The sequence below is a fragment of the Marmota marmota genome, unplaced genomic scaffold (assembly GCF_001458135.2).
Source record: "Marmota marmota marmota unplaced genomic scaffold, marMar, whole genome shotgun sequence".
In the NCBI taxonomy this organism is placed as follows: domain Eukaryota; kingdom Metazoa; phylum Chordata; class Mammalia; order Rodentia; family Sciuridae; genus Marmota; species Marmota marmota.
The window spans coordinates 14,330,214-14,357,213 of record NW_026000242.1 but is presented as its reverse complement, the minus strand read 5'-3'; positions in this window follow the sequence as shown (position 1 = coordinate 14,357,213).

Here is a 27,000-nt window from a genome sequence, read left to right as displayed (position 1 = left end):
CCCCCCCCCCCCAACACACACACACACACTACCCCAGTCAAAATGTCATTACACTGCCTTCTACATTTCATTATTTCTGATAAGTAGTTTACCATCATTAACACAGGTACTTCAACATGTGATGGTTTTTTTTTCTTTTTGCATTCAGAATATTTTTGTCTTTTGTGGATTTGATTATAATGTCTTTATTTGTGGTTATCATGTTTCTCTTACTTGGTGTTTAGTGAACTAATTGAATCAAATTTAGAAAGTTTACTGTCATTGTTTTTCCTAACTTCATCTGTGGCTTTATCTTTCTCCTTGCCTCATCTTCTATGACTCCCATTAAAAATAGATATTGACATGATTGACATTGTCTCATAGGTCTTTAAAATTCTTCTCATTTTTCTCCATGCTTTTTTCTTTGTCGTCTTATTTTTTTTATTGATTTTCTCAAGGTTATATTTATTTCAGTTATTATACTTATCAACTGTAGAATTCCATTTTTATAGGTTCTATTTCTATTTTGAGATTCCCTGTAAGTTATTGTTAAAATATTTTCCTTTAATTCTTTGAGCATATTTATGATAGCATTTTTTAATTCTTTGGCTGCCAGAATCAACATTTATATCCACTTAAAATCAGTTTCTAATAACTGCCTTCCCTCCTTCTTCCTTGAGTATGGGTCATTATGTCTTTATATGTTTCATAGTATACATTTTAGTTTTACATATTGCTAAAAATGAAACGTTAAATAATACAGTATGTCAACTCTAAAATCTGGTTTATTTTATGATTTTTTTTGAGGATAGACTTTATATTTTGGAGCAATTTGAAGTTCACCACAAAGTTGATTAGAAGATACACAAATTTTCCAAAAAACTCTGCTCCCAAACATGTATTGCTGCCCCTCCATTATGAACATCCCCCACTAAAGTGGTATATTTGTTACAATTGATGAACTAAATTGATACATCATTACCACCAGAGTTCTTAGTTTACATTAGGGTTCAATCTTGTTTTTGTACATATACTATGAGTTTGGATAAATATCTACTGACATGTGTTTATCATTATAGTATCAGACCAATACTATACAGAAGGTTTATAAAAGATTTTTATGTAACTAGCTTGGACTTAAACTGCAAAATATACCTGTACTGCAGTGTGTGGCTTCTGGTGTTTCTGCTTAGGTTTTAATTTCTAACTTTAGAGGTTCCCTTGTCTTGCACAGATAGTGGTCAGTTAATGATTCAGGCAGAATTTGTACTCAAATACCACAAATCCATAAGACTGTAACTTCTGTTCATTGAATTTTATGTAGGTTAAGGGGTGCATTTAAACTCACTGTTGAGGCTCCCTTGGTCTCTTCTGTCATATAGGTTCTTTCCAGTATCTCTTTAGACATGCACACATTTTCTCACTCAATAAAGGATATAGAATACTTGTCCAGTTTTTCTGTGGTTCTTCCATTTACAGGGTCTCCTGGTTAAATTTCTGGCTGACCTTCTCTTTTCCCCATTCAGGACCACAAACTAAGGATAGTAAAGATGAAAATTTTCCTCCTTTTTTCCATGAAATTTACTACTTTTAGTTGATATATCTGTGACCCACCCATGTCATCTTTAAATCAAGTAGGGCAAATATAGCAAAGTTTCTTTCTTTCCAAGACATATACTCACTGTAAGACTGCTGCTTTTTTAACTGTGCTAGAGAGCAGCAGCAATAGGAGTGGCCAAACCAAGAGGGTCAGATTTTCACTGTGCTTATCTGAAGCTGTAGCAGTTTTTCAAAGAATAAATGACTCCCAAGTTATTGTTTCCCTTTTGCTGATATCCAGATTCCTAAATTTGTTGCTTTCCAAAAATTTGTATCCCATTATATTGCCTTTTTTTGAGTGGTTCAATTAACCAAGGCTCTGAGTTCTACTTCCTTAGGAGGATCACAAATTTTAAGGACAGCCTTAGCAACTTAGCAAGGCCCTAAGGAACTTAGCAAGACTCTGTCTCAAAATAAAAATAAAAAGAGCTAGGGATGTGGCTCAGTGGTAAAGCACCTCTGGGTTCAATTCCTATTATACACAAAAAGAAAAAGAAAAGAAACTCTTGCATGACAGTTTTTATGAAATGATTCCCGTTTAGATTGATTGTACATCTTTTCTGCCATCATTTGTCTCTTCAATGCTAAGATTTTTCAATGGTCTATTCTCAACATTTTCTCTTCTCATAAAACTCAAACTCTCTGATATTTTGTTGAAAGGAGAGCTGGAGTAGAGTCTTTCAGCCGCAGCATGCTAAAGCAGGTGCAGAACATACAGTATAAGAAAAAATAGGTCAGAAAGATGTGTTGGCATAGGAAGGATCCCCAGACTGGTGTGCTACCTTTTGCTCTAAGTGCTTGTATGAGTGATAGTATGTGGATTAGCACAATGAGCTTCAATGAGTCTGAGAAAGAAATTATAAGAATACATGGCAGAGAAATGGAGTCTATGAGCTTTTGTGAACAGAGATCTACACAATCCCATTTAATTTAGTTGAAAGTGTCTATTTTTCCTTCTCCTTTGCTATATAGTATCACTAGCCCTATAATTCAAACTTTGACCTTTCCAGAATTTATGTACAGCTACCATCTAAGTAATAAGAGAAATACTTAAAACAATTGCAACACCAATAATCAGAAGAAGACCTGTATATGTTTAGATTCAGTAGGGCTATAGTGTTAAAAAATATCTGAAGAGAGTCAGTAATAAAAAGGAAAAGGGAAATATTAGCTGAGACACAAGCAAATATAAGTAGGAGTAATGAGATGATAAGTAGGAAGGGAGTTGACAGGAGCAGGTCATAATAGAAATGAGTAAAAAACGAAAAAAGTCACTAAGACCTAGAATCTCTAAGTAATATCAGACTGTTCCCTGAGATGAGTATTTTGCAAGTTTGTGAGATTTTAAGCCATACACATGGGAGAGATTCAAAATTAAGCATGACTTTATGACCATGGTATCTTCTTGGTGAACATGTCACACTACTATTTGGTATTTTTACTTTAGCAAACAAATAAAAAAATCTTCAATGTTAACTGAAAAGTTCTAGTTTAAACTAGCCAATTTGCTCATCCTTCTAAGATGTCAGGTCTGCATATTGGACTGTGTATTGTTGCCCAGAACATCCCCAGTGTCTGTTCCCCACTTCCAGTTTGCAGAACCGTATAAAGGGTGGCAGAGACCTACTGAACTTGAGTTTCCTGTCTTCATGAGCTACACAGCGATTGAGGACATGCCAAGTTGGACTAAACATTTTACAACATTTATTTTATCCTTGAAATAATCTTGCAAACTCTGTCTCCTTGTGTAGTAGATTAGGTTGATTAACTGTTCTCAATTATTTTTTGTTCTCCCTGAAAGAGAATACCCATTGACATTAAGCTCGGCCATTTGAATTTCTCCATTGTGTCTCTCTGTGCTATGAATATAACATTTTCCTGTTATTGGCTAGTCCTTTAACCTGTATCTCAGAAATAAAAATCCATTTATACATAAGCACACGTGAAACTGCTAATATGCAACATGAGGAAGACGTAAACCTTTGCTGTCTGGAGCCACAGTGATTTGTAGGTTATTTATTACATAATATAACTCGGTGGGAAATGACTAAAACATTTCATTATCTCCATTTTATAGATGATAAAAATGGGTCACATAAAGTTATAAAAGGCATATAATTGCCTGGGAATGTATAATTAAAGAATGGTAGACATGAGAGTCAAACCAATAGAGTCACTGCAATCCCTGCGCTCTCCTTGATATTATTTGGATTTAACATACCTTGTGTAGATCTGATTCTCTCCCATTATTATTCTGTCCTATTATTACTCAGATTCAGCTCTTTGTGTTCCTACATAACTAATTGCTGGGGACTTGATGAAAAATCAGCCCTGGATTCAACTATGTGGAAAGCTGCAATGAGAAAAAGTAATTTGTAAATAGAATTACTCTACATGATCATTTTCTTCATTGAAAATATGAAAGATGTAATTACAGAAAGGTTCCCAGAAACAGACTAACTTTACCACCATTTTGTATTCTTTTATCTGTATATGAAATTTCTTTGGTGGGAACAAAGACATTATTGGACTCCACTAGGTCACAGTTAAGGTTCCTGAAAAAGGAAAGCTTGAGCCAAGGATTTGAGTGTAGGACGTTTATTTAGGAGAGAGGTCGAGTGAGGCAACAAGGTGGGGGTGGAAACCAGATTAATACTGTAAGCAACTGGGGCTTAAACCCTCCTGAGAACCACTTGGAAATTATGTAGGGTGCATTTCACAGGAGTGTAGAAGGAATAAATTAGCTCGTGCATTTGTCTTTCAACTTTCATTGGCTGCATTCTCCTTGAAGAATCATCTTACATATAGTCTCTCCTGTTTCACATGGATACAACATATCAGAAAAAAATCCTTAAGGCAGAATGAAGCAGGTACCTGACATAGAAGCCGGCAGCATCCTTAATAATTGTGAATGCCAAGGCAATATAGATGGGGAACTCAACCTCTATCAGTAGCTTTAAAAAACTAAAAAAGTTTTTCTCATGAACACTGTATCAGAAGTTGGCAAAAATCTATTCAGTGACATCCTCGCTCCAGGACTATACTGCTTGAAAATTGACAATCCTTGTGCAGAAGGAAACAGAGCTCTGTTAGATGAGATACAAATCATTAAATTCTTCTGTGGAAAAGCAACACACACCATTTCTTCCAATAAACCATTGGCTGGAAATAGTCACTTGATCTTTCTTTAAAAAAAGTGAACCAGAAATTCAGATTTTCATGCTTATGGGGAATGGGGAATAAATATATATTAATGAACAGCAGAGTTTACCAGTCCTTCTGGTCACTAAATATTTGGTTAATTCTCCTTCTTACATGCAAAATACATTCACTCTCCCTGAAGAAGTCCACCCAAATTTCCCTCAGTCTACAATGTTATGTTATATATCTTCTTCCTTGTGTTCCCAGAAGATTATGGTGGGACAGGAAAGGGCTGACTGCAATAAACACTCCATTGGGAAATAGGAACAATGGAACGTACAGATCAATGGTCATCTGGGCAATTCTCAGATCACACTGGGCAGACACTTTAAGGACCACCTACAGGGAAAGGAAATATTCTTTTATTACACTCCAATGTGCTTCCCAAGAAGAGCTCTTTTTCTGTTTCTACATGAACCATGGCTCTACATTATAGGTTCTCATTCATTTTCCATTATCCTTTTGGGTCATATTTAAAGAGGACACTTGGGATATGGCTTCTATGAAGCCTCAGTAGATTTCTTAGTCTGCTTCTTTCCCATGGAAGGTTGAGAACCTTCAAGTTATTTTAAATGTTCAGCAGGCACAATCTCCTTTATTTTAGACCAATCCTTCTTTTGCCAAAGCACTCTCTCAAACACTGAGAGCTTTACTTATACTTGATTCTGTGCTGTTCTGTTTGTCAATAAGTCACACGAAAAATTATTTTCAAGACCCATCCTCATGCATTTCTTTCTTCATTTCTCTTACTCCACAATTTTGCCTTTCCATTTAGTTTAAAATGTTTTGAGCTGATGAGGTTTTGGAGGGAGAGTCACACCATTGGTCTTTAAAAATATATTTTTTAAAGTCTTAATTTTCTCCATCTGAGTCATTTTATCTGATCAAAAGGATTCACTGGGTACTATTTACATTCATAGGTTTGTGAGCAGTTGGTCTAATAGCCATACTCTGAATTTGATTCTTGCTGAAAATTTGAGTTTTGTACTTTTTTAATTCAAAATCTTTCTTAGTTTTATCAGTTATTATTTGAGGCCAAGAGACAGTTGTTTCCACTATACTTATATGTTTCTGAATTTGTGGGCCCTCCTGATTCTCAAAATTTGGCTAATTCTTTTCTCTGATCTTTTCTTTTTGCTGATACCCTTGATGAACATAGCTACTAGAAACCAATACATACCAATAACTTTCTGTTTTTCAACCTCCTCTGTTGCTCAGAGATAGAAATTACTTTAAGTTTATGATCTACTTTCTAAGTCCTTATGGATATTTTTACAATATGGAAAGCTACCCTCTAACCTCACAGAAGAGTTTCCTTGCCACCTACCCCCTAGTTCTTAAGTTAATGGAACATACTGTAGGTTATTTTTTGTGGTATCACCCCACTTCTAGGTATGCATTTCTGTATCAGTCAAGATAGAACAAAATCACACTGTGATAAGGAAGAACCTCAAAATCTCAGATGCTTAAAATAGCAACATCTTATTTGTTAATCATGCTTTGATATATTGATCATGGTTTTCTTGGGAGCTTATCTTGGTTTCATTCTGCTCTGATAATGTGCTGATGGAGAAGCCATCTATCTGTATGGATTCAGCTAGACCTGAGTACAGACATCTCATCATAACCACCGCAATTGACCCTGAATAGCCCTAGTCAGTCTTCCCTGCATAGTTTCCCAGAATGCTATAAATACAAAAAAAAACAAAACACTGTTTATTTATAGCACGTGATGTAGTTCCAATCATGGGCCTCCTAACTGCTTGGAAATGTAGGCTCTAAAGACATTTGCAGCTTCAGAGGCACAAGATGTTAGGGTTCGTGAAAGCTTTTGATATCACATACTAAACTTTCTTATTTTTTAGAGATAATAAAGCCACATTTATTACTGTTAACTACTGATGACTTATATCCCTAATAAAGAGCACTTACTGAGCATCTGTCATATGTTCCAGGGAGGATGTTAAAGAGTTTGCATGTTTTTTCTCATGTAACCCTCCAAACAACAAAGAGTTATTCTTGTTGCTGTTAGGTACATTTCACATATTAAAAACAAAACAAAACAAAACTGAGGCAGAAAGAGGTCCAGTGAGTTCCCTAATGTAACACAAACAGAAATGGCTAGGTCTTGGATTCCCTTGCATCCCATGTTCCTGTTGTCAAACATTGCGTGACACATTCTCCCATGTTTGCTATTTCATTTGCTGTCATTAGATTTTCATTCTCAGCATCTTCCATTTTAATACAATAATATATCATCAAAATCCATTTTTACTCTTGATATTAAAAGAAGTATCACTGAGTTATGTGATAAGTATAAAGAAATACTTTTGCTGAACTAATGCCAGTACAGACTGAATCCCCAAATCCCAGGGTGTTTAATTATTGTGTCCAGATGCTGAGATGACAAGTTTTATTTACATGTCCCTCATTTATTTCCATGCTTGGTCTGGTTCCTCTTTGCTCTGCAACTGTCCTTGGGGGCATCTCTGCTTAATGGAACAACAAGATCAATAAGCAGTACTGTTTTATTAGCCTCAACAAATGGCAGAATAACTGTCCTGATGGCCACATTTTTGCAGATCTATTATCAGGACTTTGGTGCTCTGCATTTTATAATAGGCCTTTGTCAAGCAAAGCAGATTGAAAGATGAAAAGACAGTCCCAGTGAAACTATGAATGCCCCTGGATCCAGCCATGCTTGAAGTCAGGCAACTCCCTCTTCTTCCTGAAAAAAATCTTTTTTTAAAAGTAGTTTGAGTATAGTTATAGTGAACTGTGTAATATTATTATTATTATTGTTTCATTTCCTTGTAGTAATATTTTCTATTTTTTATTTAATTTATTTGAGTGAATAGTTTACTTTACCCAACATCTTTATGAAGAAGGGATATTCCAAAACACAGATTGATTCTCACGTCTAGGGTATGTGGCCTGTTTTAATTTCCTTTTGCATTTTGTCAATATCACTTAATTTTCTATTAAGTTTCTATCAAACTTAAATTCAATGTTCCCCTTTGATATCAGTTTTTATTATGTCTTTAAAATAAAGAACCTGTATTAGTTTCCCATGGCTGATGTAACAAATCAACACAAACTTAGGAGTTTAAGACCACACAATTCATCCTCTTACAGTCCTAGAGGTCTGAAATCAGTATATCTGGCTGAAGTCATGGTGTAGGCAGTGCTGTGTGCCCTGCCTGTGTCCAGCATTAGGTGCTCCAGGGGAGATTCCTTGCTTTTCTAGCTTCTTGAGCTACATTTCATGAATTATTGGATTATGGTCACTTCCTCCATCTCCAAAGCCAGCAGCTCTCTCTTCTGTCATATCACCTTTTCCTCTGCAGTAGTAACTCTCTCTACTTCTCTCTTACGTACAGTTAGGGCCTGCCAAGATAATCCAGGATAGTCCCCTGTCTCAAAATCCTTCATGTAATGACACATTTGGCATATAATATTAATCTTTTTGCCATATGAGGAAACAATCATTGTTTCCAGAGATTTGGAAGTAAATATCTTTGGGGGTTATTATTTATCTTCAATAGAGTATTTTAGAAACTGCTTGTGTATTTGCCATAACCCTAATTTGAGAATAATGTATCCTTATATAGGAAATTTTGAATTTCAACTTAGAAAAAATTCTCTTAAACAATTTGATACATTTTATGTAAATTTTTAGAATTCCATTTTTTTTGGTCCTGAATTCCAAAAAAATGACAAATGTAGCTGTGGGCGTGGTGATGTGCTCTGAGATGTGCACTGCAGAGATGTCTCCCAGGCGGGAGGAGATCCACTTAAGAGGATGGCTTGGAGTCTCTGGTTGCACCTGCTCATAATCTAATTTGCTGCCTAAGAATGTAAGAATACTAACTTTATGGATAACATATTTTCCTCCTCTTCATTTATGGTTTTGATTTCAAATTGTAACATTTTTAAGCACAAATTACCTATGTGGGAGAGAGTGTAGGTGTGTCTATTAGTATAAATCATTGCAGACTTTCTTTCAAAGAAAGAAGCAGGGTATCAGGCAGAAGGCTAGAAATGCATGTTGCTTATAGGCCATATGAGAAAGTTTATATATAAGCAGGGTAAAATAAAACACACCTTGACCAGTAATATAAACAGTGTTTTATTAGGGTAAGTAAGGATTTCTGGGAGAGGTAGCATTTGAATTGGGGGTTTCAGGTAAAAAATCTGAGTCGATGAAGGTAAGACAGGGATACTAATGAATTTCACATTGAAATGATCATTTGCTTATTATTTAAGAAAGATTCTTTGAACTTTAGTGTGTGACAGGCACTGTTCTATGTTCTGAGGGTGCCATAATGAACAAGAATGCTAAGGCCCTATTCTCGAGGTAGTCAGGAAAGGAGATAGACAATAACACAAACACATACATGTGGAGTCAATGGTAAACAATGTGATGAGGAAGACTGGCACATTCCAGGAATACAGAGATGGCCCGTATTGCTGCAGTAATGATTTGAAGCAGCAGTGAGCTTGTCCCTCATGGGACATTGAGCAATACATGGAGACAGTCTTGATTGTCTCATCTGGGGAGGTGCTATTGGCATCTAGTGGTAGAAGCCTGAGAAGCAACCAAGCATCTTACAGTGCATGGGACAGACTCCCAGGACAAGAGTTATCTTGCTCAACATATCAGTGTTGAGGTTGAGAAACTCTGGGATGAAATTTAGAGGACGAGAGTGAAATTGGTAGAAACTGAAGTCACTGAGGTTGGTAGAAACCAATTCCTAAGAGCCTATTGGCATCAGTAACCATTTGTATTTCATTCTAAGTGGAGAGCTACTGGAAAGCTTTGACTACAGAAACTAAATGATCTGATTTACATTTTAAATATCTGCTTTAGCTGTTGGCTATAGAATGGACTATAGTTGATTCTACAAGAATCAGAAAGTACAATAAGAAGGTGAGCTAATCATGATGAACACAGTGCATTTAAATTATGTCCTCCAATGCTTTGATACTGCCTCCTCTAAGAGGTGGGATGTTTTTCTCCTTCCCATGATTGTGAGACAGATTTAGTAACTTGAATCTAATTGAATAAAATATAATGAAAGTAATAATGTGACTTATGAGATCAAGTCATAAAAGGACTGTGTCTCCCTGCTCGCTCAATCTCATATGATAGAAAACATGTCATAAGGACACTCAGTCTTTATGGGCAGTTTCACATGGTGAGGATCCAAAGTCACTGTCCAACATTGTGTGAGAGACTAAGATTTCCTTTAAAGCCATGTGAAGAAGCCATCTGGGGATCAATGCTCAGTCCCTGTCAAGTCTTCAGATTACTGTGATCCTGGCTGAAATCTTGACAGCAACCTCATGAGACCTTGCTTGAGAATCACCCAGCTGGGTCACTTTCAGATTTTTGACTCACAAAATCTTTTACATCATAAATATTTTTTGAGGTTTAGAATATTTTGTTCTGCTGGAATAGATACTCAATATAGGCAAAGCAGCCAGAATGAGCTGAGTTGCTTGCTGAGGGAAATAGAAAATGGGTAATAGAGAGAGGTAGTTATAAATACCAGCTACAACAATGTGACCAAACACAGAAAGTGAGACTATAATGATTATGACTATTTTTTCCTTAGCTTGATATGTTTATGTGCATATTAACAAATATTTTTGTTTTCTTCCTCTCTCCCAATCTGCTACTATCTAATATATGTTAATAATAATTGACTTTATACTCAAGGTTTAAGTTACAGGAATGTGAATAGCTAGAAGAATGAACATCAGCTAAAGACAAAAGGGGGACTTTTAATCTTTTGGGGAGAAAGAGGTTTCACTTATTTTCATTGGTAGTTGAGGTAGCTGTCTCATATTAGACAGAAGCATGATTTTATTATTGTCTTGTTTGAAAATTAGTATAGTTATGTTTTCAAGAGCTGTGTATAAGTGCCAAATTGGTAAGGTGTGTTCTTAATAATGAGTCAACTTGCCTGGGCTGGCTAAGTTTCCCAGAATTCTTTTCCCTAATATGTTTCTGGTTAGGATGGACCACCGAGATATTTTATAAGTGTGAGATTTAGAAGTGGCATCACAGTTATTTTGTATTTTTACACTCAGTAGCTTCAGGCAGATTCTTTTGCAGTCCATATGTATTGATTATCTGCTGAATCATCTGGTTGGTGTGGGAAGGGGACAGGACTCCTAACCATAGGAGGCAGTGGGAACAGGTATGGGTTCAGTTCATCCTTGTGGGTTTCCCATGCTCCCTCACCTTACATCCACATTTTATTCCTGCCCATATCCCATACTGTAAGCTTCAAGCTATAGGAACAGATGAAAAAACAACAGTTTTGTAGAGATCTTTTAATTAGCTCCCTCTCAAATTCCTACAACTGTTTACATGAATGCACATGCACTATCCTTAAAGAAAAGGGGAACAGTAAAATAGCATGTCCTTGAATTCCCCATTACTGTTCTCAAAAACTTACCCAAGGTAAGGGAATAATGAATGAAAGGATGGACCAAATGTTCAGATCCATACTATCTTGAAGGACACTGGCTTTCTTATATGCATACTGGGCATTAGGGAAGTTATTGTCATGTCTAGAAAATTACTTTTTTGCATGTACATCAGGACAGTTGGTCCTTGGGATTCTATCAGGCAAGCAAACTAAACAAGCTAATGCTGATGACGTCAGTGCTTCTGCAGCCTAACAGGTAAAACCTTTCTCTCAGTGGTGACTGGTGCAGAACTGAGGGAACTGTGGGAAGGATACGTGTCATTGGCCACCACTGGACAAAATGTCTTGCAGGAGCGGAGGTACCTCTTGGCAAAGCAGTGAGGGACAGAGGTGCTATATGTTCAACCTGTTGCCACTGAACTCTTCCTTAAGCAGTCACTGATCTCTAGTGAGCTTTCCTCAATTAAGCATATGCTTCACAAGCTCTCTGGGAACTTTCATGGGCTTTTCAGTGACCTTCCTCACTGCCCTGGCAAAACTGGGCTGTGGACATGCTGTGCACGTGCGTGCGTGCGCATGCGCGTACACACACACACACACACACACACACACACAAACACGCACACACACACACACACACAAACACGCACACACACACACACACACTGACATCTTACTGGATCATCTGATTAAACCCTGACTATAGTGTTGGTGGGATGGTGTGAGAAATGGTTGAATTTGAGATATAGATTAAAGATGAACCCAATCATACTTTCTGGGAGTTTGGATCTGAGGATTAAAAGAAAAGAATCAAGGATGACCTCTAGGTTCTTGATCCGAATGACTAAGTGAAATCAGAAACTCTGTGGGACAGAGTTTTGCTTTAAACAATTTACCCTTGATATTCTTAGACACTCAAGTAAAGGTATCAAATAAAGAAAGGATACTACAGTGTAGTTCAGAAAAGAAATTCAAGTTGGAGATAAAGAATATAAGGAGTCATAAGCCTAAACATGACATTTAAGACAGTGGAACTGGATTCATTTCACTTCTCTGACAAAGTAGTGCAGATGGAGAAGAGAAGAGAGGTAAGTATAGAACCCTAGGACATTCAGAGGTAAATCAGAAGTGGTGCCAACAAGGCAACTAGCAGGGGACAATCAGTAAGGTCGAAATAAGACACTCAGAAGAGCCAAGAGTGGAGGGTATACCAACAAGGGGAGAGAAACATGCCCCAGAGCTGCTGATGTTCTTAGAATAAAGGGAGTCTCCATGCTTTAGGTCTTCTGGATAAAAATCACAGCTCCTTCACTTCCAAACTTCAGTTGTCTGGAGTCCAGAGTAGATCTAGAGCCCTGCATATTCCCCACCTTCCCTTTCATCCAACAATATACCTGGTTGCCCCCGTGAATCCCATTATGCTATTTATCCCTTCAGCTGACTTAACAACTCACCTCCAGAGGCCCAGATCCCTGGCCACTCGTGCTTCCATTCCCTTCCTTAGTGCTCCTTATCTCTCTTCATTCCCACCAATTTCACACACCAGCTCTTCCCTCAGAAGGTCCGGAAGATGGCCCTGCCCTTCAGCATTCATTGCCACTAAGTGTAAGCAAGGCTCACTATCTTGAGTAGCCATGTACCTCTGTTTGTGCCCATTTATTATGTCTTCTTCCATTCATACAGATGAACTCACCCACCTTTTACTTTAAAAAAAAAAAAACAGCCATTCTACTGTTAACTGATACTCTAGGTCTCATTGCCTCTCACTTACTCCAGGACATATTTATGGTAATTCCCTCTTCTCTCATGCATCATCGGTTTCCTCCTCTCTACTTGAGCATACTCTTAGTTTACAAACGGGTTGTTATTTTTCTTATTGGAAATAAAGCTTTTGTTGACCCTTGTCTTCTTCCTCATTTACTCCTTTATTTTTCTGCTCCCCTTTATAGCAAACATTTCCAAATATTTGCCTATATTTGCTATCTCTTATTACTTTTCTCCCATTCTCTCTTGAACTCACTCCATTTAGGTTTTCACCTCATTTAGGTTGTTATCTATTGAAACTTACTCTTGTCAAAGTTTTTATCGACCTCCCTGATGCTACATCCAATGGTCAGTTCCATCAGCTGCCTTTTATCTGATCTTCTTTAATACTGTCCATTCTTGGCCTCTAGAACTCTAGATTATCTATGTTTTTTTGCCAATGTCTTCTCGTTTATGGCTGACTCTTTTTCATTGTTCTAACTTCTCAACTTTGGAATGAGAAATGGTTTAGTGTGTGTGTGTGTGTGTGTGTGTGTGTTTGTGTGTGTTTGTTTGTGTGTGTGTGGTGTGTGTGTGTGTTTTAATCTAAGCATTGTGAGACCATTAGTGTTTGGGTTCCATGAAAGAACTCCAAGGATGAGTATTTTTCAAATAGTTCTCCAAGTGCATTATGTAAAAATATCTACTTTCTGGATAACTTACTCATCTCAAGATACCCAAGGTATTAAGATATTTTTTCCCATTCTCCTATCTTCCTCAGCTGTACCTTAAATTGCTTATTAGAGCAGTTATACATTCAGAATATTCATGAGGACTCATATGCCCATCTGTAAAATTACAATGACATATTAAAATTCTGAAATTCGGTGTCATCAGTATTTTGGAAATTGAGCCACTAATAAAGAAGGCACAGAGTCAAGGTGATTTTCAGATCATTTTAACACAGTAACTAATGTAAAAGGATAAGAATTTCTATCCTGTATTGCTTTCCATTTCAAAGTTGATGAAGACACTGTTGAGCTGGCAATAAAGATAGAAAATTTATAAGAGTATGCAAGGCAGATTATGGTGCGACCTAGCTGTTGAATTTTTCATCTGTACCATAAACAAAGAAGGATGAGAAACATTTACTCTGCATTTCAAAGAACTGTACATGAAAAGAGATTGTGGAGTGGGAACCAGCACAATTAAATTTCAGTCTTTAAAATGTCACTGCATTTTAGACATTTCTATATATAGTTTCTTACTCTTAATTTTAGATTCTTTATTAAACCTTATAAAACTCTTATCTCATTTAGAGAACAAGTCACTGAAGAGTAACAATCAAGAGATTATAGATCCCAATTACATTATAGGTTCTGAACTAAATGTCATCCAGCATTACATTGCAGCATTGATTCAAATGAAGAAATTTTCTTATCTTTATAACCTGCTTATATTATAATACAAAGCTTGATAACAACCTTAAGCCTGAGTAAAATGAATTGCCATCATGAATGTTGGCAGCAAGTTAAAATTAGAAATGCAAAATTAATTGTCTGAAATTTTATGTATTATTACTACAGTGGATTATCCAGAGATTTGATGCATTCAAAAAGATGGGGATCCAGATGAAACCAAATGTCTCTGAGGAGGACATCAAGGGACCTTTAGAATATAGGATGTTTATCTCCCCTGATGAAAACTCTCTGACATCACCTGAACCCAGCAGTGTCCTTTTTTTAATATCAGGTCAGCAGTTGGTAGTTTCATCTGATTCAGGTAAAACTGATTAACATCCTTCACCTTTTGGTATTACCTTACTGATAAAACAGAAGTATCATTTTACTTTCTAGGTTTCTTTCTTATTTCTTTATTTGTGTATGCCTGTGGGGTATGTGTGTGTGTGTGTATGTGTGTGTATACTAAGGTATGTTATTTTTAGAGTAAGGGAAATGTCTTTAACTATGAATCACTTTGGTTTAACAAAATGAATTTTCCTTCATTCAGTCTTAAAATGCACTTTTATAAATCCACAATAACTTCTTAGCATAATAAATGTTTGTGCTTGCTCAATGATGTTAAAGAAACCATCTGTGATAAATGCTAATCATTAGGAAATTAACAAATTTATTCAATTTACTCAGGCTTTTTTTTTTGCTAGTCTGTTGCTCAGTGTTTATAGGTATAAGTTAGAGAACTGAAGCCATAAACAAGAATATGATTCATAGGCATAAGGTAGAGGTTACCAGCAGATGGACTGTGGAAATGTTTTATTTTACCAACATTGTATTTTAATATTGTTTGATTTGCCAGTATTTTAAAATTGAGGATTCACAAAGGCATCTGAATTTCTTCTTCTTTTAAAATGTCAGGGTATCTGGGAGCACTTGGCCTCAATTCTGTGGTATGCTAGGAGATGTTTATCATCCAGGTTTAAAGAAAGAAAGTACTGATGAGTATCTGTTGCCAATTTCTGTGGTGTAATTAATTACTACTATCACAACTGATTTCAGCTATTAATGCAACATTTCTAAAGTGGAGATGGGGAAATGTGCATAGTTTGTCCTGGCAAATGGGTGTTAGCGAGCTCCAGCACCCATTGTCTATATTATTCTCAACAAAATCAACCAAAGTTATTAGTTGCCTCTTTTAGACAAGGCAAGATCTCTCTGGTTCTTTATATTCCTTACCTCATCTATATCATATATTTAGATGACCTGATATTTTACATAGGAATTTTGTTTGTGCATGTGACCTCTGGCATAAGGAATATTTACTTTGAGAATTAAGACCTGGAACCTTGGAAATTGAAGTTCTATGTCATTGAAGTGGGCACTACATAGTTAACGCCTTAGGTTGAAAAGATCTAACCCTGACCTGAGAACATGATAAGTTGGAGATAGGAAGGGCAGATACAGATGCATTGTTCCAGTATTCATGCATCAGTTGGATGTGGCTTCTGTCTATTTCTGGAGAACTTGGCCTTTGCAATTATTGGTAGATGAAGGTTGGAGCAGAGGTGGTAGTGATGCTAGGATTATAGTGCTGGGTGCAAGAAAACCGCTGGTTTTTGAGGGAAGAAACTCTCTATGCTATCTGTGTTGTGCTGGTATCTTAGGTTGGGCCCCTACAACAAATACCATAGACTGGGTGGCTTGACAATAAACACTCATTTCTCATAGTTCTAGAGTCTGAGAAGTTCACGAACAAGGTGCTGGCAGATCTGGTATTAGGCGAAGATTCACTTTTAGTATGCAGATGGTCATTCTCTTTTTGTGTATTTCACACAGTGGAGAGCAGAGGGAGGAGAAGCAGACCTTTTTGTGTCTTTTCATAAGGGCACTAATTCTATTCAAGTGGGCTCAGCACTCATGACCTAGTTACCTCCCAAAAGCGCCCCCCCTTTTTTTGGTACCAAGGATTGAACTCAGGGGCGCTTAATCACAGAGCCTCATCCCCAGCCCTTTTCTTTTAATGTTATATATTTTTTTTAATTTAGAGAAAGGGTCTTGCTAAGTTGCTTAAGGCCTCATTAAGTTGCTGAGGCTGTCTTTGAACTCAGAATCCTCTTGTCTCAGGCTCCTGAGCCACCAGGATTACAGGCATGCATCACTGCACCCGGCCCCATTTTTTAATACCTTTCCCTTGAGAATTAGGATTTCAAAATATGAAGTCCAGGGGGATACAAACATTCTGTATACTGTAGCTAGGAAACTGAGCCAGCATCTAGTGATTTAAAGTCACCTTGTACCTCTGTTGTACCGCTGAGAAGGTGGGGCCAGTTAGCTGCCTGGTCTATGAGAGAAGGAATTACCCTGTGTGCTCCACTGCTTGCTTTCATGAACCAAGGCTGATCCAGCCCAGAATTAATACTACATGTGTTTGTGCAGGTTGTACACCCCAAACTCTAGGGAGCAGCTTTCCTGTAGATGATAATTTGGTTGGTCCCTTAACCATTCAGGATAATACCTGTGCAATATGCCTGTGTAGAAATAAACAAACACCAACTCAATGAGAACATCCAGAGGCAGTTTATTCACAGCTTGCTACATCAAGGGAGTTAACCATTGTCACTTATATTTTGGCAGAGGCTCTAAGGCAGGCAGAGAAGCGATAAAGCTTTTTAGTAGGAAAAAAGAGAAGACTTCAGGTTTGCCACAGTTGAAGACTGTTGGCATGGGGAGGCTGGGAGCAGGATGGCTAGAAGCAAGGCATCCTCTGGAGTTGGTTAGGAATACATGTTTAGCTTTCTCTGGTTGGTCTTAAGAAAGAAGCAGAGACAACAATTAGGGAAACTGTCGGTTATTAATCAAGTCCTGACTATTTGGGGCCAACTGTTACAGAAGTTATTCTATTTGTTACTAGAGATAGCAGTCTGACTTCCTACAAGTCAGATTTATAGCATGCCTGCTTCTTGAGCTGTTTATTGTAGACAATGGATTGGTTTCTTCAGGAGGCTGCTATAGACTATGGTCTATTTTAATATGTAGTCTGGCCATTATCGATTTACATATTCAATCTTTTCATCTTGGTGGACCTGGCTGTTCTGATAAGACCACCTTTTCTCTGTTGTACATTTTTATTTCTGAGGGTATTTACAAACTGAATCTTGTCAATAACAGGTCATCTAAAGGTTAAAACAGTGTTTGAAAAGGCGTGTCTTCAGTGGTGATTGGATGGTTGTGAAGCTGTAGTGGAATGGTCAATGTCTCACAGCTGCAAAGGAAAAATAGGAATAAAGAGAAGAGACCAAGCCCCACCCAACAAATCATGTCCAAAGTTTCCAGCACTTCTTCGATGTTAGTTCACTGTATTTGGGAGTTGTCCAAGTTTTAACCTATACCTTTTTGGAGGAGTTTCTACCTAAAATGATAAGTGACTTTACATATCATCCTGGGATATCCAAACAAGTGAAAGGGTTAAATACATCATATCACTTCACTTGTAGGACTGAAAAGGGGAAAGCTAATGAGTCTATTGTAAAAGAATAAATGATTGTGATAGGAAAGTACATAGAAGAATAGAATACAACACAGGTTCTGGTAGTTATTATTCCCTGCAGATGCCATGCCCCTATGCATACATTTCCTTTTGGGACTTGTTTATCTTTGGAGTGTGATTACTCACAGAACAGATTGGGTGCCTTCAACATGTTCCTGGCTGTTCAGCCAAGTTGTGCAATTTTTACAAGGGAAAGAGTTGTACAAGATAAGGCCCAACCACCAAATTGAGTCATGCACATTGCCAAGGAATTTAACATTTTAGAGAAAGTTATTGACTTTTGATCAGGCCTGGGTTGGAATATAGCCTCTGTGTCCTCTGGCTAATAGATTCAGTCCTTGTCCTCATACAGGATGGCACACACGGTATACTTATCCACTCAGTTTCCTAGTGTACTTAAATGGAAAGTAGGGAGCTGCACATCCAAATTCTTCTGGTTTAGTATTAAAGATAAACTTTGAAAGTTTGAGTTTCCTGGAACTGCTTTTCATTGTATTCCATGCTCTGATGCTCTCTGTTCCTTCAAAATTTTTGCTTTTTCCAACCTTCAGACACACTAACCATGATATACCTTTGTATCTAACATTCTTCTTTTTAAAGATATTTTCTTGGCCAGTTAGAGGCAATGACATAATTTTCTCTAGTTTTGTTTGACCTTCAATGTGAAGACCTTTTCTACCTTTATCCTTTCTTTTCATCTACCTCTTTCTTTATTTCTCCTGCTCCTTTTCTTAAGCTTGCCTATGTGTCCTTAGGCTTAGCCGTGCCTGAGTTCGGGAGGCAGGAATATATTTCTAACGTCACATGATATCCATCTGTGTTTTCTCACTAGACAGTGATGCCATGAGAAACTATATTCTTTCCCTTCAGGTGACACTTTGCACTTTTCAACTTTAAACTTTCCATGTTATGTCTCCAGTGGGAAAAATGTCACATCACAATGCATTTTTTTTGTGGTGGTGTCTGTTTAAATACATCAACAGGTATAGAAAGCAAAGGAAATAGATTTAGAACCACAAAGACACAACTACTTTTTTTCTATGGTTTTAAGGACACTGAGAAGTGACTCACATTTTTTTCCCCTCCAAGTGTATAATAAAGGTAAGCTTCCCATAAATGAGCAATGCTTTGGGTTTAGGTTTTAGTGGCTATGAGTTTTTATGCTAACGGTCTTTAGACAGACAAATTAAAACAAAATGAAAAGTCCTTCTCTTCCCCCCTATAGGATGTATACTCCCTTCAAGCACATGATTTCAAAGCAAATTCACTGTTTTCTCTTGGCAAATGTGTCTCCTGCCTGGGTGGCCCTGACTCAGCAAATGCTGAGAGGACTGGACTTCAGCTCCCACTGATCCTTTGTCTGGGCACCTTAGTAGGCAGTGTTGATAGATTCCCCTTAACCAGGCAGTTCATGCATCACAACCTGTTTTGAATGTTGTCTAAGTCAGGGTCCCAGGAGAGAAACAGAAGCAACAGTAAGAGACGTGGAGTGGGAGTGGGCAGGGGAGACAGAAACAGAGAGAGAATTTATTGCCAGGAATTGGCTACATGATTATGAGAGCTGACTAAGGAGGTTCAAATCCAAAGGACAGGCCGTCAAGAAGTGTAAGTCAGAGTGTCTGGGTTAAAGTTGCTGTCCACAGGCAGAGTTCCCTCCTCTTGAGTAAGGACTTGGGTCTGCTCTTAAAGCCTTTCAATTGATGGAACCTGGCCCACCCACAGTATTTAATCCTCTTAACTTCCAATCAACTGATTATAGATTTAAATTGCATTTCTACAGGATGTCCTCATGGCAACACCTAAGGTTTGACTGCATAACTTGGGATTTTATCTTAGCCACACTGAACATAAAACAAATTATCATAGCTACTAAGGCTCACAGTAGCTTCTCCTAGGAATTGCCCCTTCTCCTAGGAATTGCCCTCCATGAATGATTGTCACCTGGTCTAAGAGGTTATGCCCCTTTCTTAGGAGCAGCTCACAGCCAATGTGTGACTGATATGGAGTTTCAAAAGACCTGCTCTTCTGCCTTCAGTTAGATACAGCCTGTGGCATGATTTATGCTCCAAAGTCCCATCCCCCACCATGAATGGGAACAAAACTGGACTTTATTGGGGCAACAACTTTGGCTCTTTCCTTTGCCCTCTCATGCTTCCTTCACTTGTTTACAGATGTTTCCTGAGGAGCAAACTCTCAGCAAATCATGTGCACCAGGATCCCTGTCTCAGGCACTGCTCCTAGTCAGCCTGATTTGTGACAGTGCCTTTGTGTAGCACACACACTGTTCAACTATACCAGCAGCCCTGTGAGTGGCCTTCCTTAGTTTCCTTTGTGTATTCTTCCATTTCTTCCCCCTCTCAACCTTACTTTTCTAGAGATACTTTCTTTATCAGACTTAGTCTATCGATGTGATGCTTCCGCATTTGTAGAATTGTAGCATGCTTATGTGGTTAGTTTTAGTTCCATTAGGATTTAGGCTAGGCCATGGATGCAGTGTGCTGGAAATGGGTTCATTAACAATTTTTTTTACTCCTACCTTTATCTTATTTTCTGTTAGTGTTCTTCCTTTTCCTTCCCTTTCTCTGCTCCATTTTTTTTTTTTTTTTTTTTTACCCTTTTCAACCATTTTCTTCCCAGTTCTTGTTTCTAATGCCTTGGGCCTGCCAGTGGCAGCCTATGGGCATTGCTCAACCAGCCAGCAGCCTGCATGGGCAAGAAGGCAGCTAACCTTTGTTCTATTATGCATTATAATATCACCTGTCTGCATGGTTTGTCATTTTGAGAGACAGCCCAATGTAGTGGAAAGAGCAGAAGACCTGGATTATTCTACAGTATTTGGTTTTCAATCTCTCTTTATTCTTGGTCATTATTCTATCCCTTGGTTGCCATTGCCATTGACATACTGCCATCTAGTTCTCTGTGTTGTATCTGTCCAGTGCCAGCTACCGTCACATTTCATTTCCACCTATCCTCCTTCCATAGGAAATCTTCAGAGAGCCATTCTGCTACCATTTTTCACATTAGGGGCCAGAAGAGGAGGTACCTGTTCTTAGATTCCAGCAGGATAAAGCTAAGGATTAATCTCCAATCCAATAGAAACCTTATTGAGACCTTCAAGACCCTCAGAATGTTTGTGCTCAAAAGTCTTTGTCAGGTGAGTTAGTGGCATCCATCCCTTAGCCTGTCCTCTTGGGGCCATTTCCAATAGAGTCCCTTAGGTTGTCTATCATGGAGTGTTCTCAACCAGCTTAGCTCTGTCTAGTCTACTTACTTAACATGGGAAACCTCTCGCCAACATTTTCTAGTGTGCTTTCTAAAACAGTATTCTCTGATTTAATCACTGTTGAGATTCTTTTCATCCACCTTTACCTCCTCTCCAAGGATGCCATTTGCCTTTGGATCTCTGAAAGAGAGAGGAGATGAGTCTTATTCTGCATCCTTTATTTTGTAGTCAGGGATATTAGATGATTAAGTATTTTCTGGGTTCCCTATACATACTTTTCAGGCTTTGGTTCTTGTTTTCATGACACGATTGTTTGCATTTATTGTCACCATCCCACTACTATGGATACTCCTTGGGCCACCACCTTGAATGTCCCTTTCTGAGATATGCATATTATATATAATATAATTCTATAATATGTACATACACTAATATATACTAATCATGTACTTATATAATATATTGCATAACATATACATTTATATATTATATATTACATTTATAAATTTACATACACACTTAATTGCCATTACCTGTGTGCTAGAAACCATACTTCGTGTTCACTAAATCTTTTTTCATTTTGCAACCTTTAGGGCACATAGGAAGATAGCATTATATTAAGTTGGGCCACATTCCTAGATTTGACCAGTGCCTAGAGGCAGATGTGATATGTGCTATACAAGGGCCAAAGCACAGAAGGGAAAGAAAAATGAGTTCTCTGTGTTCCCTCTCCTCTATCTCTCTCCTCCTATGGCTACAGATGATCCAAATGCTATGGATGCTCCAGGTGATAAAGCTTCAGGATGCTGGAACTACCCATATCCCTGTGAGCCTGTGGGCCTGCAGGAGATTTTCATGAGCAGGAATTAAACCTTTACATGCTCTGCCCCTGAGATTTGGAGGTTCATTTGTTACTAACCTGGAATATATGCATCTTTTTTTCTCTCCAGGGTAAAAGGTAAGAGATGCTACAGCTACCAAGGTTTTATGTTTTTCTTTTTTTCTCCCCTCCACCTCCTGTTTTTAAAGATAAAATTTGCTGACCATCTACTATAAGGCAGATGCCGACAGCAATTTTCTGAACCCACCATGCGTTTTATACTTGTATGCTAATTCTTATGCTATTTTCTCGGTCTAGAAAGTCTTGAGTTGAACTTACAAGTAAGCTTGTAGTTTTAGGTCACATCCCAGTTCTATTATGTATAAGCTTGACCTTAACTAGATTGCTTGGATTCTTCATCAATAAAACAGTGATAATGATAGCTAGTGAAAGTGTGTGTGTTTTTAGGATTAAATAAAATAAGGTACATAAAAGCCTTTGATGCTAGCCCTGATTTGGAAGTTAAAATGCCTAGCAGGAACTCAATAATGGTTTTGTTGCCTTTTTCTTTCATTTCCCCTTATTAAAATCCTAGACTTCCTTCAAGGCTTAGCTCAAACATGACCTCTTCTTGGTTAAATATTTTTCTTTTTTTTCCTTTGCAGTCACTCAGTACAATGTATGTTCCTTTGTTTAGCTTTTTTTCACTTTGTCTTGCATCAGGTATTTGTTCACAACTCTTATTGCTTTCTACAAGATTTTTAACTCTTCAGGGATAGAGAGACCTGTCTCATTTACCTTTGTATTTTTTCTTCCTCCTCACAGCACCTAGTGAGTACCTGGCAAGTAGGAGTTACTTAACAATGTTATTAAAAGAGAATTAAATGAAACCTAACAGTTGTTTCAAATTAAATGGGCTTGCCTATTCCCAGAACCACAAAAGAATTTTCAAAGGGGAGAAAGTGAAATAAGAATGTACCCAGTATACATTTCCTAAATCATTAGCAAGGTTAAAACTAAAGGTGTGTGTTGTCTTGAAGTTGTTTACAAGGAATACTTGCAGTTAACCACATATTAGGAGGAAGTCCCTCTATGTGGATTTTGCATAGCTCTGTGGATAACAAAGATGTGCCACAGAGAGATTTGACGTTTTTCTTTTCAGAGCTCATTCCACACATGGCTCCAGACTTGAAACTTAACTCAGCTTGCATAATGCCTGTCAGAGGGAGGAAGAAGGCTACAACTTCAAAGTCTAAGAAAAGCACTGAAGGGGAGAATAAGACACACAAAAGCAATCTGGTTTCTATTGTCTTTTCAAAGCTTTGACCACAAAGCTTAAAAATAATTGCCGTAGCAAAGATTTCACTATTTAAGGGAAAACAGAAGTTGTGTGTTTTAATGATTGCAGTTCTCTTTAAATAAGTCACAATTTATGATCAGGATAGCTCATGGAATTACAGTTAGGATAACTTTTAAAATTAGATTATAATAGAAGAATGGTTGATATATTGTGATCAATTAATATAAAGTAATATAATGAAACATTTTTAAAAATCATATTTTTGCAGGATATTTTCTGAGAAAGAGTAACAAAAAACCTTCTTTTTGATATATGTGTCTGTATCCACATATATATATATACATATATATCCACATATGTGTGTATCTACATGTGTGTGTATCCACATATATGTGTGTGTATCCACATATATGTGTGTGTATGTGCATGTGTGTATATGTATATGTGTGTGTGTATATATATATATATATATCACAAGTATACATATGCAGATACATAGAGAAATCCTGAAAAGAAATACATCAAAACATTAATAATGTGTTCTTTTAAGTTTTTGGTTAATGATGTAATGGATAATTTTGATTTTTATATGGAACTTTTTTATATCTCACTCTAAATTCCTATAGGATTTCATCTCCATTTCTGCTGTAACAGAAGAAATCAGAAAACAATGGCAGCTTAATTTTACTTAATATAATAGCTAACAGGTAGTGCTTATGATGCATGAGATATGCTCTTAAGCATTTTTCATAAATGAACTCATCTTTTTCTTCATCACATTCCTGCTATTATTTATATTCATTTATCAGATGAAAGAATCAAGGCATGAAAAGTTAAGGAAAATGCTTGTGAAATCCAGGTAGTAAGTGGCAGAGCAAACTTTGGATTTAACATTCGTTAACTTGCTACAGAGATTGGGCTCATAATATGAAACTCTCAGCAACACCTAGGACAACAAACTGGAAGAGACGCATGCTTTTATTATTTTCTGGAAACCATATTCCCTTAGACGGGAGAGCAGTTAGGGGGATTAGGGGCTGGGTTTTGTTTTTTTGTTTTTGTTTTTTTAAGAAAAAACGACCTCTGAATGAAGAGGACAGTCAGGTTGCCTATGAAAACCAGCTGAGACTTCAAACTCTAGTTTCAAGTAGAACAAGCTCCCAATTTTTGAAGGCCTGAATAACAGCTACAGAATCTGAAGGTCTTTGAGAGTTTTTGATGACAGTGACAGTCATCTGTTCTATTCAAAAGATATTACTTGAGAATAATGAAGGCTGGACTGGAGTGCTGGAGACATAGGCTGTCCTGACACACTGAGATAAGGTGCTGGGGTTCTGGAGAGTGGTTAGGCCAGGTTAGCACATAGAGTGGTATGGTGGCTGCTATCTGCATGCTGCATGCCAGTTTCCAAAATTATTTTATAAACATTTCTTTTTCCCCACTTTGTCCACCTACGGACCTTGTAAAATAGGAATACAAGCAGCACTTACAAGTACTTATTACATTATAGGCTCTGTGATAGAACTTTGGCTCTGGCTGGTTCATCCTACTGCTTAAACATCTTCTTACTTATTAGGCAACTAAAGCTTAGAAGAGTAAATTAATTTCTACATGGTCACATGTGAGCTGTGGAGCCTCCCATCCTGATTCCATGTGCAGAGCTCTGACCACAGCACCATGAGGCACAGGTTCTGCATCACCCAAGGTGGAAGATGTTGGGATAGATACATTTATATAAGAGATGTTCTTAACCAGCTTGAGACCTCTTTAGATTCCACACAGATATTTGGCAGATTCTCAGAAAATCTCTCCAGTTCTATCCACCATTCATCATCCAGGTCAATATTCACTTGAGGCACTTGTGGCTCATGCCTGCAGGTCTTATACCTTAGATTTCATTTTCCTCCACATTTAGCCTCCATTTGGATTCAGAGGTCAGCAAAGTTCAGTGCACAGTCTTCTACTTTTTTTATGAGTAAAGTTTTATTAGACTAGCCATACCCATTTGCTTATATACATTGATGGCTCCTTTTTATACTGCAGTGGCAGAGTTGAATAATTGCAACAGAGATTAGTCTACAAGGCCTAAAATACTTACTTATGGCCTTTGGGGAGAAAAACACCAAGCTAATCCTTTATGTGCTCTGTCATATTATCTACTTGGATCCTACCTTGTTCCTCTTCCTCACTGTGGTCAATATTAAACCAATCCTCTGCTCCTTACTCCCACCTCACACTTTGCCTTGATGTGAGTTTGAGGAAGATAGAGGGTTAGCCTGGTAAATATTCGCAATTATAAGAAAAGAGGAAAAACAGAACTGTCAGAAAACAAAATATTATAGCCTAATAAAAACAAGTGGACAGAGTTCAAAAAAAGTATAGGCACTTAGTGCTTGTGGTGTTTAGATTTGCAAAAAAGTTGAGAAAGATGAGCAATGAGAAAAGGCGACTAAATTTGACCATTAATAGGTCACTGGTGACCTTTGGAACTGTAGCATCAGTTGAGTGACAAGGGTGGAAACCAAATTTCAGGCAGTGAAGGAGATAATGATTTGGAGTTTCAGAATGGACAGCATTACTGGCTAAGGAGGTTAGAATTTCCTGCCTGACTAATTTCTCATGGGCAATTTTGTGATTCAGTTTCCTTATTTAACCTCTCTACATATTGAGAAGAGCTAGTTACGCTCATCATTTGTAATCAAGCAGCTGTTGCATCTGGAGGCTCTCTTGATAGCCACAATCCACATGCTTCACAGTATCTCTAATTGAGTATTTGGTTTTGCTTCTTTTTTTTTTTTTCTTCTTTTTTGGGGGGGAGAGGGGGAAATAGAGAGATAAAACTTTTGCCCTGGTCTGTGATCCTTGAATCCTTGATAGCTGAAGCTATAGAATGTTAATGAGGCTATGTCTTTGCTGGTAGACTGAGAAATCGATGGTTTTCAGGTGCTAATGAGATGGCCTCAAAATTTATGTCCATTGTTAGAGAGCTGATGGCTCCCTGCTGGACTGTCAGACTTTGCTTAAATGGACATCCAAAGGCATTTTCCAGCCCTGCATAAATTTCAGTCTTTAGGTTTAGATATTCTGTAAATGTAGCAAAAATTCAAGTCATCTCAATCATAAACTTATTCCCCTCTACCTTCAAACTTTCACATCTCTAACTGCAAAGAGAATCGTTGTTCTTCCTTCTCAAGGTTGATCCCTGAAACTGTGCTTCTGTTTCCAATTCTTATCATCTCCTCCAGACATTCATTCATCATTTATTTTGCTGATATTTTTAACTTCTTTCCCAGCTTCTTCTCTTCAATTTGCAAATATATTTAAGCTTCTTTCCTCCTAAGAAAAATTTCCCCCTGGACTTTGCTTTTCTCTCAAGTTCTTGCACTACTCTAACACTCATACTCCTCAACTACTTTATTACAGAACTTTTGAAATAGAATGCTACACTTGGTGTAGTACTTCCTTACCATTTTTTTTCTTTCATTGCAGTTTGGCTCAAACCACACCTTGCTGTTGAAAACACCCTGGAAGGTGTCACATCCACTGGCCTCTTCTCAATCCTCTCCTACATGACTTCTTAAACCTCTGGTTGCTTTCCTGACACTCACATATTCTGTCTGGGAAGGTCAGGTTTTCTACTTCTTATTATTCTCTGATCACTTGCTTCTGAATCATCTCTCATGGGTTCTTG